The 18,955-nt window shown below is 38.8% G+C and overlaps 1 protein-coding gene across 1 annotated transcript in view; it reads right to left on the bottom strand.

Moving 5' to 3' along the window:
• Positions 1 to 18,955, bottom strand: part of CDH20 (cadherin 20) — a 122,845-nt gene that overhangs the window by 44,625 nt on the left and 59,265 nt on the right. The gene's annotated exons all lie outside the window — the stretch shown is intronic.

Raw genomic sequence — 18,955 nt, 5'->3', positions numbered from 1 at the left:
GTTATTACCTGTTGTTATTCTTTATGCGTAAGTCTAAATTAAAAGGAAAAATCTAGAGGTATTTGTTATTTTTCTTGAAAACACACTTGGCCTGAACATGTATTTTTATTTTTATTTCATTTTATTGAGATCTTCATAAATACAATGAAACTTGACAACATACCATATGGTGCATAAACATTAACTCAGAATACAATCCATTGTCATAAAATTACATCTACAGAGTAGTCAACAGTCTCTCCCGGGACACATCACTGAACTCATTTTGCTCAAGATCTGAAGTCCTTCAAAGCTATGGAGTGCCTGCAGAGTGAAAAATCTCACAGAACGACAGAGGGAGTCCCATTGTATAAATCCCAGCCCCATGGTTATAGATGCATAAAGAGATCAAAAAGAATGAAAGATACACAGAATCACAAAGTAAACATGTCCAAATAAAATGATGCTGATAACTTGCATCAGGGGAAGATCTGATGCCCAGCTTTTACTCAATGTGAGGCATTGTAAATACTACTGTAAAGAGCAGTACAAAAGTACAAGAGAGTTTCAAAAACTCCATGCTGGTCTAACTAATTCTGTTGAAGTCAGCCTCCACAGGAACTAAGTGTGGTGTTGAAATACACTGGAAAATCCGAAAAAATTCCAGATAAAACAACCCCCTTCCATCAAGGATGTGCAAAAATACACAATACACATGAAAATCATACTAATTACACTTTTTAAGCAAAAATTCCTTCTAGTTCTCACATTCTGACTACTGTCAAAACCCCTATACAAATAACTTTAAATTGTGAATTGATGCTCATGTAAACTAGCACTTTTAAAAAAAACCCATTAAGCCTTTCCTCCCCAAAGTGTGACCTTTCTTGCTTTCTTTGCAGCTGTACATAGGAGCCTTTTCTCAAACCTGTCTCTAGACCCCAAAGCAATATAAGCAAAATCTGTAGTATCCTGCCAAGAATGAGAGGATGGAAAGGGTGGAATTTCCTGTGCTATAAAAGAGAAAGAAGGCTGAGTCAGGTGTGGAGTGGGGAGCTGGTGCGTGTCAGAGAGCCAAGGGTTCTGTGAAAGCAATGAGAAGATGGGATGGTGAATATTGCTGCAACCACCTAAGCTCTGCAAGCTGAGAGGCCAGCAGGAATAAAGATCAGGGATGGAGCCTGCTGCCATAGGCATTGGAATACTTATGCCCTAAACAGGACCTATTCACAGCTGTTACAATCCTCCATGAGAAAAATGTACTAATGTCTTCCCTCTATTTTTCGTTTGTTTCCTTCCGCTCATGTCCTTCACTTCTTTCAGATCCCGAGCACATGCCTTGCCAGATCTGCCATGCCTCTGCTATGGGATAAAACCTGTTCCTGTTGCACACCTGGAATGCATTTTGAACCTGAACTGTCTCTGTCTGTGCTACAGGTTGGCTATGGAAGCATATCATGTTCTTTAGCTACAAAACATTGTATTTCATGTACACTAGTCCCCACAATATCACATATTTCCATGCAACTGTGAAAAATGGTCTCTTTCTTATCCCACGGCTGCTGGGCAGATGATAAGGCTCTCTGATACCCCCTAAATGCCAAAGACAGAAAAAGCGTTATCTCCTGTCTATAGACAGACATGAGAAGCTGCTGTCTGCCTGAACCAGATAGAGGTAATATTTCTTCCCAGGCATGAAGATCAAAACCAATGATTGGTGAGGGCCTATGAGTTGTCACTAGAGAAGACAACTTCCTAGTTTTCTTATGACTGTGTTCCTGCTTAACTTGGCATTTCATGCACAGTTTGTCATATTAGAAATGTGCCCAACACAACCCATTTCCACAAGCAGCTATTGAAGAAAAAGAAGGGAACGGGCTACTTCTTTTTCCAACCAGAAACTAATATTTTGCTATCTCTCATAATTACTGTAAGCACCCACTTGCCCATAGTGTGTAGTGGATTTTTTTGTTGTTGTTTTTGGTTTGTCTGTTTGTGGTTTTGTTGTTGGGGTTTTTTGTTGGTTTTTTTTTTGTCGTTTGTTTGTTTCTTTTTTGTTTGTTTGTTTGTTTGTTTTTAAATTGTGTCTGTTCATCAAGAAAGAATATTCTTTAACTTAGAAAATAGCCGTAGGTTCTCTAGGGGATGAAAATCTTTCCTCTAATTAATATTTCCCGAGTCTGACATTGCTTCAGAAGTACAACACTGGCATCTGTACCTTGCGTTGATCTTTCTGATTGCCTTGTCTGAGCATGAAGACGTATGCTACTAACCACCAGGATAAACATTTTCAAGTCAGCTTCAAGCTACTGTATATGAAATCAAACCAGCAGAAGAAACAGAAGTCTTACAGCCTACTTCTCTATCTGAACTATTAGAGTTACCTTGTTTTTATCACCTAGCTTCAAAGTGTTTCTAGAAATACAGAATAAGAGTGCCTGGCCTTCACAGGACACTTTCAAGCTGAAAGAATAAAGTAAGAAGAAATAAAGTACTGACCTCATTTGTCCCAGAATGGCTCTAATACAGCAAGCACAACTTTCATAAAGCCTGAAAAACAACCTCAGATACTTTGCTTGCCAGCCTCTAGATTTTGGTCTTCAAACTCTACTGCTGCAGTCTCCACAGAGAGTGTGAGGTATTATCTAACTGTCCTCTATAAATGTGACATTAACTAACAATATCTACCCCTCACAAATAGGTATGTATTACCTATTTCCCATCTTCTTCATAATCTACTGCTGTAACATGTTTCCAGCTTTCCCAGGTGGGAAGATGAATATTCTGGATGAGGTAGTTCCTCTGCCTGGATTGCTTAAACTCTAAGAAGAACTAGCATTTACTAGAATATAGGAGATTTTTTTAGGCTTTGTCTTGCTGGCAAACTCTTTGCTTTTCAGTTTGTTCCAGGTGAATCTTTCAGAGGAGACTCCAAAACCCCATGCTCCATCTGTCTTAGTATTCAATTTGTAATGGTGATGAAATAGCAGCTTTTGTAAGAGCTGAGGTATTCTTGGCCAAAATTCTCATCCTTCCATTATCTGCTGTGAGCCATCTGGTTGCTGTCCTTCACAGGGGAGGATCTTCCGCAGCTGGTTTGAGTCTGATTTCCCAAAGAAATGAGTTTATGCAGTGATATAATTGCACTGATATTCTATTAGTATTGTGAAAGATAAATAGAGATCCCAAGGACTACTGTATTTCATAGAATCATAGATTCATTAAGCTTGGAAAAGACCTCTAAGATCATTGAGTCCAACTGTTAATCTAGCATTTCCATCTGCTCCCTGGGAATTAGCAGGTACATTAGAGAAAGGAGACCCAGGTTAACACGTCTACTGAGGAAAGTATGGGCAGTTATACAATCTCTTTGACCAAGGGATCATCCTGCATGCAGTTCCAGAGTAGTAACTGAGGTATTTTATCTGGTATGACCACGGTGCTGGAAGGAGCTGATATTATTGTGAATGAAGAAAGAGTTATGGGGGAAAGACATAACCATAATAAACTAAGTTTTGTAGTTCTACTCCACTTACAGAAGTCTTACAGAAACATTTTATTTGCATATAAATTCTAGAGGCCACCCCACTGCTTTAAAGCCTTCTTAGTGACCCAGTGGTGGCGGTACATATCAATGCAAACTTTGAGTATGGACCTGAAAGTAAGGTCTTCCTTTCACTGCTCCTCGTGGTTACCAGTAGGTAATTTGGTGCCTATTTAATATCTAGGCATACCTTTTCTTTAGGCAGGGAGACATCAGCCAGTGTATGAGGAATTAAAGACCCTGACCACAGCACATAAACACAGAAAGGTCCTACAAACTTTTACTGGGTCATCAAGGCCCATTTCTCCCATTGTTGGTAGCCACTTCATGTAATCCTTCAAGTAGTTTGAGAAGATCCTTTCTTAATTCTCAAGAATTCAGACACAGAATTGAAAATATGCAATCAAATGAAAGCCAAGAAACGCAGAAGTATAGGAGAGCTTAAAGGAAAGCAATTACACATTGCAGAAGAGCTTCTCAAATGAGATTGCAGGTTTGCTGTTAGCTCCTCTGTGTGTGTATTTCAGCAAAAAGATTCTTCTTACATACCTGTTAAATCTATTCTTTCTTACTTGTGGATCTGCATTTTTATTAGCAAGTTCTGTACTCCAACTTTTTGAGATAACAGGATTGGCCTGTCAAACTGGATCTCTGCTCTAACGTTGAGATTTTTGCCTTTGAAAATTGCCAGTAGCTGGTACTTCCAAATAGTTAAACTCCTTCTCCACATGCTTTGGAAGTGATAGTTCAGAAATGAAGGAAATTCTGACAAAAAGAAACTTGATATCAGAATAGCTGCGACTAATAGCAGCAAAGAGGATTATACCAAGAAGCTGGAAAGATAGTACATCCCAAGTGGAAATGGAGTAGTCTTCCAGTCTGATACAAGTGAAAGCCTAATGAGAGAAGGTGTAAGAAAAGGAGAGAATGTGGTATTTTTCTGAGATATTGAAACATGCATTGCTGGGAAAATATATGATACTTGAAAGACATGTGCATGCAAACTTAAATAATTTGCCTGAAAGACAGTTACACAAGGAAATTTTGCTTCGAAGTGAAGCTGAAAAATCCAGCCTTGATATAATTTTGTTTCTTTCTCCTTGTGGGAGTAATTTGATTAATTAAATATTTTGTATTTGAAATTTCAGAGAGGGGAAGAAGTGGAAAATAAAGAACAATGGGAATAAGCACCAGTGCTCAATGCTGAGGTCAATAATGTGATACTACTTGATACATAATCTTAGTTAACCATAAAAAATAAGACTGCAGTGCTGTGAGATGATGGAAATGGTGAGAACAATTCCTTGCTGACCCTTGTAATCGGCTTATGCACTGAAGCGTGAGTTTTGATTTCTTCCTTTTGACTGAAGAATCATTTTGTCTCTATAAAAAACTGGAGTCGTATAAATATCACCTTCAGTTCTGTCCAGTTTTCCACCTTTTGCTACATCTTCTCTTTTTAAATTTGGTGGAAGCATGAAGAAATAGATAGATCCATTTTTACTTCATCAACTTGGCTTGATCTTAGCCAAAAGCCTGATATAGTGCCCCGTGAAAATTGATGGGATATTATATATTATGTTCTGTCTTCTCTCAAGCCATATAACCTACATTTTTGAAATCTTCCCACTGAATTTTCCCTCAGGTACTTCAGAAACAGCGTAAAGCAATAGCCAAAATTAGTGAATACCTTCATGTGATTACAGAAGATAAGTGAGTTCCTAGAGGACTGGCAGAGAAAAACCATTTTACCTATATTTAAGGGGGGGGACACGGTGGGATAGAGGAACCTGTGAATTACAGAGCCTTCTTTACAATTTCAATAGGCGGAAAGTTACTGGAATAAACAACCAAATTTTCAGCATCTAGAGGAAAATAAGGTGGGAAGGAATAGCCAACACGGACTTGTGAAGAATAAGTTGACAACAAAACCAGTCTGATTTTCCTCTCTGGTTAAGATAACTGGCCTAGCCTGCTGTGAAATGAGAAAAATGCAATACATTTTGACCATCATAAAATGTTTCACACAGCTCCACAATTCATTCCCAAAGGCAACATAGGGCAATATGACCCAGGTGAAATGAGACTGACAGGCTGGAAAACAACTCAAAGGACCACTGTCAGCAGCTCAGTGTTAAACTGGGAGTCAGCATCGAGTGGTCCTGCAGGATTTTGCTTCATGACCAGTACTATTCAAAGTTCATGCTAACAGTTTGGATGATGCAATGCAGTTACAAAATATGAGGAGGACACCAGGCTGGAAGGTTTTGTAAGCATTTGGGAAGATGGGGGTAGAATTCAAAATGATCTTGGTAAATTGGAAAAATGTTTGGAAATCAATACCAGATAATTCAATAAGGACAAGTGGAAAACACAAGCCTTGGAACAGCAAAATCAAATGCCCAGGCATAGAGAGGTGACTAACAGCTTATGAGTCAGCATTGTAGTAAAGGAGTTGACCACAAAATGAACAGAAGCCAACATTTTGATGCATGGGTTGTTCCAAAGGAGGAAAATACCACCCTGTGCTGTGTCAACAGGATGTTGGGCAAGTTGCTTGTGTTGCGTCTGTGGAGCATTTTACTGGCAACTTCAGCACAGAAAGGCAGCGTATCACATATTAAAAGGAGGTATGGACAGACTCCCAAACTCCTGCCAGGAAGGCAGCAAGAAATTTGAGCAGAGATCTGAAAAAACAGGAAGTGAAAAGGTTAAAAAATTGTATTTTTTGAGTCTGGAAAAATGAGATTTGGGTGAGGGCATAAAAGCAGATTTTTAAAAATTGTAATGCATAGTAACAGGTATAATAGAAAGAGTGCTGATCTACTTCTTAGTTTCCAGCACAGGTGAAGGTGCAATAAACCTAATTTGGAGCAAGAGGAATTTAGGTTACAAGCAAACCAAACTTCTAAGAATAAGATGGGTGAAATATTGAAACAGATGACCAATAGAAACTGTTAAATCTCAATTATTTTTTAGCTTTTTAGAGAAGGCTCGAGAGTAGTCTACTGGAAGCTGTTTAGCTGATCTCTGATCTTGTATCAGAAGCAAAAGACAAAAGTAATTTCGAAAAGTCCCACATTTCTATAACCCTGAAATGCAAATAAAATCACATCTTTATAATGTAAAATAAAAAGTCAGAGGACTCATTATGTCTAGTCTACCTCTATCATTTCTTTGGGTCTTTCCAACTCTTCATCTCCTCTTCTATTAGGCTGAATCCACAAACGCCAATCGCCTCTACTGTGTGATTACTCAAATAAACCAGTTGGTTGTACTATGTGGTAGAGGGAAACCTTATCAGGCATGGATAATATTGTGAGGCTTATGTGAACATACCAAATGAACCCTGGAATGACCAATGTTTCTCATGACAATTAGGAAAAAAGATGAAGAAAAAAACCTCATGCTTTTCTTGATCATCAAAAGAACTTGGTCTTTCCAGGACAGAAGGTGTTTGGCTGGATTGCCGTATTGCAGGACTGATGGGGAATAAAGCATTCACTCCAACTGTACTTTGTTTGCCCTTGTGGGTCCCCATTTCTGTAATAGCAATAATTTCATGACAAGTAAATCAGATACAGAGCTTTGTATGCTTAAATGGTGTTTCTTTTAGATTATCCCTTCAAGCAGGAGGTTGTACCCTTGATCCCAATATAAGGACTTTTGTGTTGCAAATCTGTAATCTCCCTAACCACATTGAGGTGCTGCCTTCCTTCATAAAATGACCATCAAATGGTGTTCTATTGATTCAGAAGGGGCCTCTGTTTCTGCATGTGCTAATTGATACTTTATTAAAGTCTATCTTACCATACAAAAGTGCTAACTAGGCCAAACTCCCTGCAGCTTTGTAAAAGACCGTTATTCCCCATTACCTTTCAAATCCCTATATGAGAAGATAAGGGCTATCTACCCACTTTTCTCACTGATTCCTGCCTCTGAGAATAGGTTCACAGTCTATGTATCCAAGCAAAAATAATTAACTGACCCCTCCTATTAAGTACAACATATTTTCAATAAAACAAAATTTTAATGCCAGCGACTCCATCATGTCTTGCTGTACAACATCAAGGGCACAGCAAGAAACACTTCTTTGCATTAGTCAGTTAAGATATGAAAGAGACCCCCTCTGCCTTTTAAAAATTGATCAACACTTTCTATAAGAATATAAGCGTTCATTTTCATGCCTTATACACTCACTTTTCTGTTTATCTACATCCACCTAAAGCTGGCATTGATTCTCTCACTTTTGGCCTATGATGTCTTACAGCAATGCTCTACATTACTGCATTTGATCTTGGATTTGCCATGTTTCAATGTGAAGCGAAGTGTTTTGACAAGCCTAAGAACCAAATTTTCCCCAAAAAGCTTCTGTCCTACTCTCTTGATTTGTACAGATATTGCATTGGGCAAATCTTAATTGCTTTGCTCATTTGCACCTTCCAGTGGACTTCAATAAGAATATTCAGGTGAACAGAAACACGAAGACATGACGTACAGTTCTGCAGAGGCATAGAAAAGATACATAAAAGAATTACAGCACCTAACTATATACTTTGTAGGTACAACTGTAGATTTGGCATTTAGAGAGCAGAATCAAATGCCTATATTATATCATTTGTGCCCATTAGCCTATTAATTGTCTCATTATCAACAGTGAATAATGGCAGGCAGAAAATGCGTCTGAAGACACTAAAATTTTATTCAGATTCTATTTATATTACTGTGACATTCCTTGGGATGGAATTGCAATATAAATTCATAGTATTACCTGTCAAAAATCTATCACCTCCACTTCAGCCACTAGAATATCTTTCTTTAAAGAAATATTTTCCCTGCCAATCACATGATAATAAGCAAAATGCAGCCTAAATGAAATTTTCTACTTTTTAATGTCAGAATGATCTCCACTTGCATAATATAAGGAAACTGGGTTTCTTAATATTTCACTAAGGTAAAATAAAATAAAATATAATGTAATATAATATACTATACAATAAAGTGATATAATGTAATGCAGCATAATATGACACATATGGAAAGCACAGTGTCCATTTTACCTAGAAGAAACAGCATGCTCATGAAAATGCATAATTTGACAATACCGGGAAGGGCAAACCCGATATGCATGCGTTTCACACCCATACATGCTTGGACAGCTCTAACACAGGGGCTCTATGATACACCTTTAAGTCCACAGTTTGAGATGCACTGAAGAAATGAGCAGATTTTATTAGGTCAGTTGCCAATAATTTCAAGTTGAAGATCAAAGGTAGAATAATGAACCACTGAGTGTGACTGACTCGGGAAGTCTCAGCATTTTCAGGAGGATTTAAATAGGGAAGTGGTATCTTGCAAAACTGATATAGGGAGAGCATTGCAGTGTGCTGGAGTGACATGGAGATGTAGAGGACTGGATTGTCCCAGTTCTGCATGCAGGCAGACTCATGCACCACCAGCCAAGGCTGAAACAAGGTCTTTCTGTTGTGCTGTATCTTGTGCACCACACCTGCTCTGTGGGCCTGCATCTCCCACCTGCTCCAGCTGGCAGAGACAGTACCTGGAATCCTAGACTTAAGAAGTGCCTACAAGTGGTTGTGGGCAATCAGTGGGTGCCTGGGTTACACCCTCTCCAGTCATTTTGAAACAGAGGTGAAAGACTTTATTGTGGCTGTCCCGGGTGGAAGCTGGACACCCTGTGGAGTTTGTACATTTAAAATTCAGGCAGAGGAAAGCCTCTGCCCCAAGGCCAGCAGAGTCTGCCCAGTCTGGTCCAGGAAGGTCTCACAGACCCCCTGTGATAGTGCCACCCCACTATGTGGGGAGTGTAGTTGGCTGGGAGGCTGAAGGGATGGCCCTGATGGAGCAGAAAAATAATCACTGCTTCCAGTGTGATTCAAAGATAGGAAAAAGAAAGTGAGAATTTCCCCATGCATGGGAGCCAGACTGCTTTGCTTGCAGAGCTTTTTAACAGGAATTTACTGGTCTCTGCAGCGTTTTTAAAAAAATGCAGGAGTTTATTCTTTAATTTTAATCCCCACACACCATTAATTTCAGAGTGGACTCTGTAGTTGTAGTTCCTAATCATTTTGATACTAATTAAAACTGAATAAACTAGAACAATTTGAACAATGTGACCTGGAAAAATATGTCAAGGACAATAAAACTTTTGATTTCTGGTTTAACATTTATTCAGTATTTCAATAAACGATATAGTGTCTGTCCAACATTATTAATTAGCACGAGCTTCATTCACTGTAACTGTTCTTTTTCTTCCAAGAAACACATATATTGGTATATATTGGCAATTTTGTTTTCCCACAAGGTACATTTCAAAACAGCTTGTGTTGTTTCTCATGCAATAACATATCAATCTGAGTATATTGTACATAATAAGATATGCCCTAAGATAGAGCGCTGCACGGATTTTTATTTAGAAGGACACCTTTGATGTTGTGTGAACTAAGAAAATTTTAAATTCTACTGAAATAAAAATGAAATTCTGTGTCACTGTAATCAATCTTGATCCATTGTAGAAGTATGGGCTCTGCATAAGTTCCATTCTAGTCTACTTCCAAATATAAGCTTCCAACTAGACAGTCAAGACACACAGATTAGGTCTTTGAACAAGAATTTTCTGAAAGCATAAATAGAAGTGTATATGCTTAGTGCCTATTTTACAAATCAACTTTTCAATTAGAAGAGTTTTATAACTTATTTAAGAATATCATGTCCACGTCACTGTTACTCTCCAGTAATGCATGGGTTTAAACTTACAGCCTACTTGAACAGACTATGAGGAGCAAATAATGGAATTATTCCTGAGCCTCTTATATGGATACCAATGACTGCAACAAACAACTACTTACTATTTCTGAAGCACTGTTTCAGACAGCTTGCCTACATATAGAGAACATAGAGTATTCATTGTTTCTTACCAACACAAAAATACAATGCTTTCTAAATCTTTCCTGGTTTTCAACAATCCACTGTATTCAGCAGGAAGCAATAGAAAAAAATGTACTTTATGCCACTGAGTAAAATAAATAGTAATGTTACAACATACCTTCCACTATGTTTGCATTTCTCTGTTTTGTCATTTGCAAAAGCAGTTCAGTTTACATACTGTATTTCTCTTATGCACTTCTCGGCAGTGTGTCCAGCAGGTGCTTCAGCAGCTCTGTCCTCTTTTTTAACATAACCCACTCCAAACAAAAAGTTCTGTTTGTATTATAGCATGCAGCAACTTTCAGGAAAAAGAAAAGACATCATCATAAACCAATCAGACACTCTTTGTCTGATGATCTAGCCTCTTTCTCAACTGATGCACCAGTCTGTGAATGGGACCAGTAACCCACGAGGTGAGGTATACAGACACCATTCACTAGAAAGGATGCTGGGAGAACATAAGCCACATGAGTGGATGGTGGGAACAATAGCAAACATTTCACGTTGAGGTGGCTGGGAATGAATAATGCATGTGTTGGGGAAACAGTTGCCCCATTCTGGTGTAGAGGGGGTGGAAAGAGTGGGCATGAGAGGTACTTTCCTGATCAAGTTAGCATTTCTAATTAAAGTCAGCATCTGCACAGACCCAGAAGACACTGTATGGTGAGAAAACAATGTGCAAGCATCTAAGGGGGAACAAATTACTACTATATGCACCCATAGAAAAAGCAGTTCAGATGCAAAAATAGTATTTTATGCAGTCAAGCAGGCACTCACAAGTGAAACAAAAGGACCAAGGAAATCTAAGCAGGCCACATGTTCTTCTGATCTGGTATTGCTTATATATGCCATATAAATTAATGCTTCATCTCAGATGAACCATCCTTTCAAATTATTAATTAAGTAATAATCCCTGAGAAATGTGTCATTATCAACAGTTAGGAGCAACTTTATTATGTTTGCCCCAGGCTATTAATGCTCAAACACAATAGCCACTAATTGCAAGAAGAACTAATTTCCCTGGAATTTCACATGGATTTTCTAACTATCAGGTGACATACTTTTTGCTTTTAACCCTTGTTTTTTTAACTTGTCTAACTAGAGCATTGGTCAGTCAGAAAGATTATTTTCTAATCATTCTGCATAGAAATCACCATTAACAAAAAGAAAGCTGATTTTTGTTATCTTTGTGCATTATTAATTTTTTGTCGCAGACAACAACAGCAGAGGTTATAATCCCTATAAACAATGCATCAGCTCCAAGTTCAGCAAAGCTAGCAAAAGCACTTTCAATCAATGCAGTGAGCTTTGGATCAGTCTCGACAGTTTCTTTAAAAAACAAGCAGGGGGTCTGCTGTTTTCTAAGTTTACATTACAGCTCTTCTTCTGTAACATGTTATTAATGCAATAAAAAATAATTTCTGGGATGTAATGACCTAACTTTGACATTTCTTCCTGTCAGCTGTTTTCAGCGTAGACAAATCAGGTGGCCATAAGAATTATTATTAAGTATTGTTAAAAGGATAAATTGAGAAAATTAATCCAGAGGCAGGGGGAAAAAGTCTACCTGGAATTTAAAGTGATTTTATTCACAAACACTTCTTCTCTCAGCTCAGGAGCAGAGTATAAGGAAAAAGCCTTAAAGAATAGCTGCCATTGTCATTGCATTTTAAAAGCATCCACATGACAATTTAAAAAGAACTGCCATTTCAGCTATTTCTTAAATAACCTCTTTCTTCCTCCTCAATCATGGAATATATTTCTTTCACTTTTTGACTAGCACTTTGGTTTTTTTTTTTTAATAAACTTACACACTCAATTTGCAGGAAATTATATTTTAAAATGTGTCTCAGAGGTGTTTTATCATAACACTTTCATTTGGGTTGAATTAATGTTAAATCCTGATTTTCAGGAGGGAGAGGAAGAGAGGGAGAGAACAAGAAAAGAAAAAAAGTTTAGCTTGTAGCCCAGCTATGAAACACAGTTATCTTCAATTTGCATTTTCAAATCAATCTTAGAGTAACCTTTATGTGTAATAACAGAATTATTCTGATACTTCTGAAACATATACAGCAGCAGTGTAGTTATCTGCTGGACTATACAGTCAAGAGTTTCTTCCTACTCTCTTCACCAGTGCACAGTTTGTTTTCAAGCCTTTAATGACAGTCCTCACTTCACTGTTTTTATTCTATTTCCCCCCCCCCTCCCCCCCCCATTTTTAGGTCCTCGTCTCTCTTTTTTCCCCATTAAGATGCGAACGGGTTGGTACCTCAGCCAATATGTCTATACATGCCTGAATAGACTTGCAGAAAAGCAGAGTCTCCTTTTGTCTGGGTCCGTATGGCTGTATGTCATTCCACACCAATAGGCAAGGGCTCCTCTCTCTGTGGGAGATTTCCAATAATTGCCAGAACAAATTAAACCGGGGCTTATCTGTTTCTCTCCCTTTTCAGCTTGAAAATGGAGGAACAAGACCAATTTTAACTGGTGACAATGTAGTATAGAAATAGATTGGATACAGCTTGTGTGAAGCCATGTAGATAGCAGTGGCAGAACACTGCTTTGAGAGGTGGTGTTGTACTACTCAGTAGTACAGACTCAGCCAATCCTTCTGATCTGACAAAGAAAAAAATGAGTTGGGAGTTTAAGAGCAGTCTATGTAGTCACCACTGTCACAGGTGGAGATGAATGAAGGAGTATTTCTGATCATACGTATAGAAGTGGCACTAAGGGACATGGTTCAGTGGTGGACTTGGCAGTGTAGGTTAATGATGATCTTAGAGGTCTTTTCCAACATAATGATTCTATATTTCTATATTGGAGTAGGCTAGGCAGCCCAGATGCACTGTGTAGGCATACTTTTAAAAATAGAAACAAAGTGTGCAATAAATTCCAGATATTCCCCACACACAAACACAGCTTCTTTCCCCTCCTTGTCCCCCACCATTTACACCTTGTGTTTTAGATGGCCAGGCACCACAAGTACAGCTTTAACCTGCGACAGATCAATGAGGAGAGTTCTGCCTTGTCTCTGCAGTGAGTATTTAGCAGTGTTGGGCTGAAAATATTGTTTTAAGAGATAATATAGTGATCAGATGCAAATTTTCTATAGCAAAGAGCTGTCATCTTCCTTTGCAGACGAGATAAAGTGAGTTCAAAGTGCTTTCTCCAGGCAAAACCAGACTTGAAACCGCACAAAGGAAATTAATTCTTTGACAGTGTCTGACAGACAGAAATCTGAACTATCAGATTTGAAAGGGACCATTAATTATTGGGGCTGCTGAATGCCAATGAGAAATCCTAGGATCTTCTCTTGACCAACATGATTACTGCTACCAAATGAGAATATGTCAAACACCTTTCTATATACTGTTGTCACTCAAGCTCTAAAAAACCATCATTCACTGTAAACTATCCTTTCAATTACCACTCTGCCTCAGTCAGGCTCCTTCAGCCCCAAAGTCAGTGAGAAATTAACAGTGAAAAAAAGTCCAGCAGTTCTCAGTGCTGTCAGCTTTTCCACTCTTTTTCTCTCAAGCTCTCATGTTCCTGACCCCTATTAGAAAACCAAGAAGGAAGCTGTGACACAGTAGCTAATGAATATCACAGGAGGTAACTTCAGGTTACTGGAACTGGGTGGAACATCTGTCAGTAAGGTCACCCTCACGTCCTATCACAGGACACCAGAAAGAAGAGATCACCACCACTCTCTCTGCTCCCCCTCATAAGGAAGATGTAGACAGCAATGAGGTCACTCTCCTGTTTCCTCTTCTCTGAGCTGAACAAACCCAGTCTCTTCAGCCACTCCTCCTAAGCTATGCCCTTTAGTCCTTTCACCATCTTTGTTGCCCTCCTTTGAACACATGCTAATATTTTAATATTCTTATATTGTGAAGCCTAAAACTGCACGCTGTACTGTAGGTGAAGTCATGCCTATCTTGAGTTGTAGCATATTTAGTGTAAAACTTGGGACAAATGTTTGCCTACTTTATTAAAGTAATAGGGTCTTGCTTTTGTCTTTTATATAGATGAGTCCATTTTAACATGACACAGAAAAAACCAAAAATATAGCAAAAGAAATGAAAATATTGGGGAAAAACTACTTGCATTGAAAAAGAGTAAAATGCAAAGTCATATTTTCAATGTCAATCCTGAAACTGCCCCTTTGAGCTTGACAACTCTGTAACTTGTGCGTCTTAAATAAGCAATTTTGTTTCTTAAACAGCCTATAACTGAACTAATTATCTAAAGAGATGGCATAATTTTATATAATTTTTAAATATCTCTGGAGGAAGTTGTACAAAATTCAAAATAGGTCCATTCTCCATTAGGTACGCAAGAAAAAAATTAGCAAAGCGTAAGTTTTACAGCGTGATCTTTAGCTCTAAAATCTGTGAACAGTCAGCAAAACTGGAATGGCAAATCCATTCTGAATTGACTTTTTAATAGTCATAAGCCCAAGAATTCAACTTTTACAAAAGCACGGACTTCAGAGAGTCTTCAGTATTTTAGTCCCATGCATTCACATTACCAGCTATTCTTTTTGGTCAGGTCAGATATGGGCAAGTCACCATCCAATGGACAAATGCTCACATTTGAAAAGGGTATTTTTAGGGCCAAGACAGAGTTCAGCTTCTCTGTTTTGGACCTGAAACCACAGCAAATTTAATAAAATCTATATTCCTGCCAAGAAAATATGATCAATTTGAATAATTATTTATTGTCTAGAAGCCTTCCTTACTTAGGAGGAGTCAGTAAAGGGTATTCCATGCCTATAAAGGGGGTTAGATTGTCATTGGCCTTAATTAGAGCCATGCCAGAGCAAACCGAATATGGCATAAAATTGTAATTTCTTTTTATAAATAGACAAGTGAAAAAATAGAAAATAAACTTTTGCTGAAAGATAAAAATAGAAGTGTAATTGCATGTCAGGATGAAGTTACAGATGACCTCTGAAGTGGTCAACAAGGCAAAGTGAAGAAGAGGCAGCACTCACAGGAGGAATTAGAACCCATCTGCCTGCTCACTGGTGACCTCTCTTCAGAGCCTGGGAAAGTGAGGACTGACTTTGCTGGTTGTTGCACCAAATCTGCCTGAGCTGATACTTTAAACAGGAACAAAAACGACTGCTTCAAAATGTGCAGGATGCCTTGCCAGTCAACCCTGAAGCTGGGCAGGGAACAAAACTTTTCCAAACCAGTCACAGCCGAGTTGACATCTGTTTAACCTTTATTGTCTCACTGTGCCACTTGTTAAAGGCTTAAAAAGCCTTGCTGCATTCACAGTGAGTGAAGCAGCAGCCAAAAGCAGGTTTGTGTGGGTGGGGTGATGGCTGCCCTGCTGGTCTCCATCCTTGGAGGTGGACTTGTCCTACAAGATCACTCCTTGGCTTGGGGCTTTCCTCCATCCTGATAGTCCTGGGAGGAGATGCAGGATGCCCCTGAAATTAGGCATCATCCCCAGGCATGCAAGAGGAGACAAGTGGGAGAGGAACTAGTGCCTGGGTCGCCCCTTTTCTACTTCCTCTTGTTAATGATGGCCCAGATAATTTCTTACACAGCCTCTCCCTTCAAAAACTGGAAACAATGACACAAGTAAGGGAGCTTCCATTTGGATTGGAGCAGGGGATCCTGACTGTATAGAGAGCACCAGCCTTCAGTGCAATAGTGAGTGGTGCTGAAGGGTGGAAGCTCTTAGGCTCCCATGGCTGAGCTGCATGTCTCAGTAGGCTTCTCCATGCAACTATTTAATTTATCAGCACTTTGGACTGGTAATTATTCACAGAATCACAGAATATGCTGAGTTGGAAGGTACCCAAAAGGATTATTGAGATGAATTCCTAGCCCTGCACAGAACCAACCCCAAGAGTCATACCATGTGCCTGAGAGTATCATCCAAACACTTCTCAAACTCTGTCAGGCTTGGTGCTGTGACCACTTCTCTGAGGAGCCTGTTCTAGTACCCTCTGGGTGAAGAACCCTTTTCTAATATCCAGCCTAAACCTCCTGACACAACTTCAGGCCATTCCCTCCAGTTCTGTCACTGGGCACAGAGAAGACATCAGTGTCTAACTCTCCTCTTCCCCTCTTGTTGAACATCAGGCCAAAGAGGCTTGGCTTTCCCTTGATAGGACAAGCTAATCCCCTGTCCTCTCTATTGAGGACCACCTGTTCTGCTGTTTGTTGTACTGATGCAGAAATGACATCTGGTTATCTCAACATCCTTTGTGCTACCCTTGTGTTCAGAGCACTGAGTTCTCTGAAGGCTACTGCAGCTGCTCAGATTTTCTCTATTATACTCTCATAACAATTTTTTTAATGATTCAGCAAACCTACAGTACCCAAATGAAACACTTTCCTAGTTTCATTCTGCAGTAGCTTTTAAGCACTCATGTTGCTCTGCATTATGATTCCCCTTGTAAAAGCTAGGGGAGGACTGGAAAATGTCATGGATGGGAAATTCCTGAGAAATGTCCACTTGCCACAGATACTTCTTGTTAATTCTGTGTATGGTGTGTTCTTCTGAACAGGACATTAAAATAAGCTCTTGCTTATGTGAGGCTATTAAAAAATGCAGTAGTCCTTTCAACAAGGGCAGTAGCGAAGTCTTCTGTCTCCTTTCCAAATTCCAAATCAGTTAACAACCTGTGTAAGGCACTGTGCAAAACTCCATCACTAGATGCTTGATATCTGCTAATACTTTCTGGTTAAGCGAATTCCTTTTGTAGTTTCATCTGTGTGTAGCAGTCATCTTCAGTTCCTACTGTGGACTATTTGAGAGTGTACTTTCACTGCTGCTCTGTTTTATTGTGATCTGGGGAAAAATGAAATAATTCTTGCACATGTAAATCTATAAAGATGAAAGGTTTTATAACTATATGTTAATTATTCATTACTAGTGGTATTACACATACTAATGTTTTCCTCAAATTACAGTGTACCCCACTGAGCCTAAACATGTTAAAGAGCCGAGCTCCTTAAACAAATTTGGCATAGAACTCTAATGAATTTCACCAAAGACATAGGATCAAAATCAGATTTTGTGAATATAAAATCACTTCCTCACCTAGGGAAAAGTTTAGAGAAGGAAAGAACAAAGAGTTCAGCAATATGCATTGCTAATAGCTTATAGTGTGCCATGAAGCCTTTGCACTAGACAGAGCACAATTCAAAGCCATATGCACAGCAAAGATACTGAAATCTCTACTGAGCACAGGACTGACTAACACCACCTTCACAATTACCCTGTAGGCTGTCCAGCCTGATTAACTACTGACATCAACAAAAATAGTGACTGGAAATTCTTGCAGCTAAATATATTTTTGCCCTATAATGCAGTTTTGGGGCTAGATACAAAGATGTCTGCACAACTGTGTGTAACAATCAACTATCAGCAGTAACACTTAATGGCTCTGTTCAATGTAAACTGTGCACTTAGGAGTGATTGTAGTGTAACTATAGAAAAATACATTAACAAGTAAAGCTTTAAAGAAAAAAACTGCCCAAAATCAAATAGTAAGTTGGAAATGATGTTATGAATCTCAGGTAAATTCAATACAAACTACAGTAATTTTAAATAGGGATAGCAATAAAAAAGTGCTGGTATAAGGTTGTTACAAATGTGTTGAACATTTTGCTATTATGTTGCTTTTTCTGAATTCTACTAATGGATTCAATTAAAAGGAAATAGGACTACATTCTAAAAAGGAATCTTGTGCAGTGGTAATCACAATAGACTAAATGACTGCCTGTTCCCAATTTCCAGTAGGAAGCAGCTAGGAGCTTTCCACTTATTACAGGGGTATTAATGCTGGAATTTTCCTTTTCTCTGAAGCCTGACAGAGCCCAAGGTTGCAGTGGAAAGATGGACCATAGGTGGTGAGCAGCGAGGAGAGAAAAGGTGTTGGATGTGATCCTGTTGCTAGACATAAATGTGTCTACGTGTATATGCATATGCATGCTTGTGTACCTAGATGTACATGGACATATTTCTAGTTACCCTAACATCTTCGTAACCAAGAGGAAACGGTAATTTCCCAAACATGTGTGGTTTTTTGTTGGTTTTTTTTCCACAGAAAAGGTAGAGCAGGAAGCTGCTGCTGGCCAGTGGGGAAACCTTATCTATAGTACCTTGTATGAATCCAGGGCCTTGCTGGCCTTTTCATTAGCAGTGACTGGAAAATACAATGATCACTGCAAGTGGAAGGAGAGTGCAAACAGTTCAAAGCCATTTTATGTTTTTTGGCTGTGGCACTGCATTAACATAAAGAAAATCAGAGGAGTTCATACTCAATTATTTAGATTTGTCTCATCTGTCCAGACTGAAGAACTATGCAGGGTTGCATAGTTACCTCATGTCTTCACGAGATATTATCTGTTATCTCATGTCTTTTATGTCAACAGATGACAGGATTTTTGTTACACAGGAAAACTGTAGATATGTACATCTTCTGTGATTTGATACTACACAGCCTGCCTGCACTCT

The sequence above is a fragment of the Pipra filicauda genome, unplaced genomic scaffold (genome assembly GCF_003945595.2).
Source record: "Pipra filicauda isolate LSUMZ 115617 unplaced genomic scaffold, ASM394559v2 scaffold511_size394598_pilon, whole genome shotgun sequence".
NCBI lineage: Eukaryota > Metazoa > Chordata > Aves > Passeriformes > Pipridae > Pipra > Pipra filicauda.
This window is presented reverse-complemented; position numbering and strand designations above follow the sequence as displayed.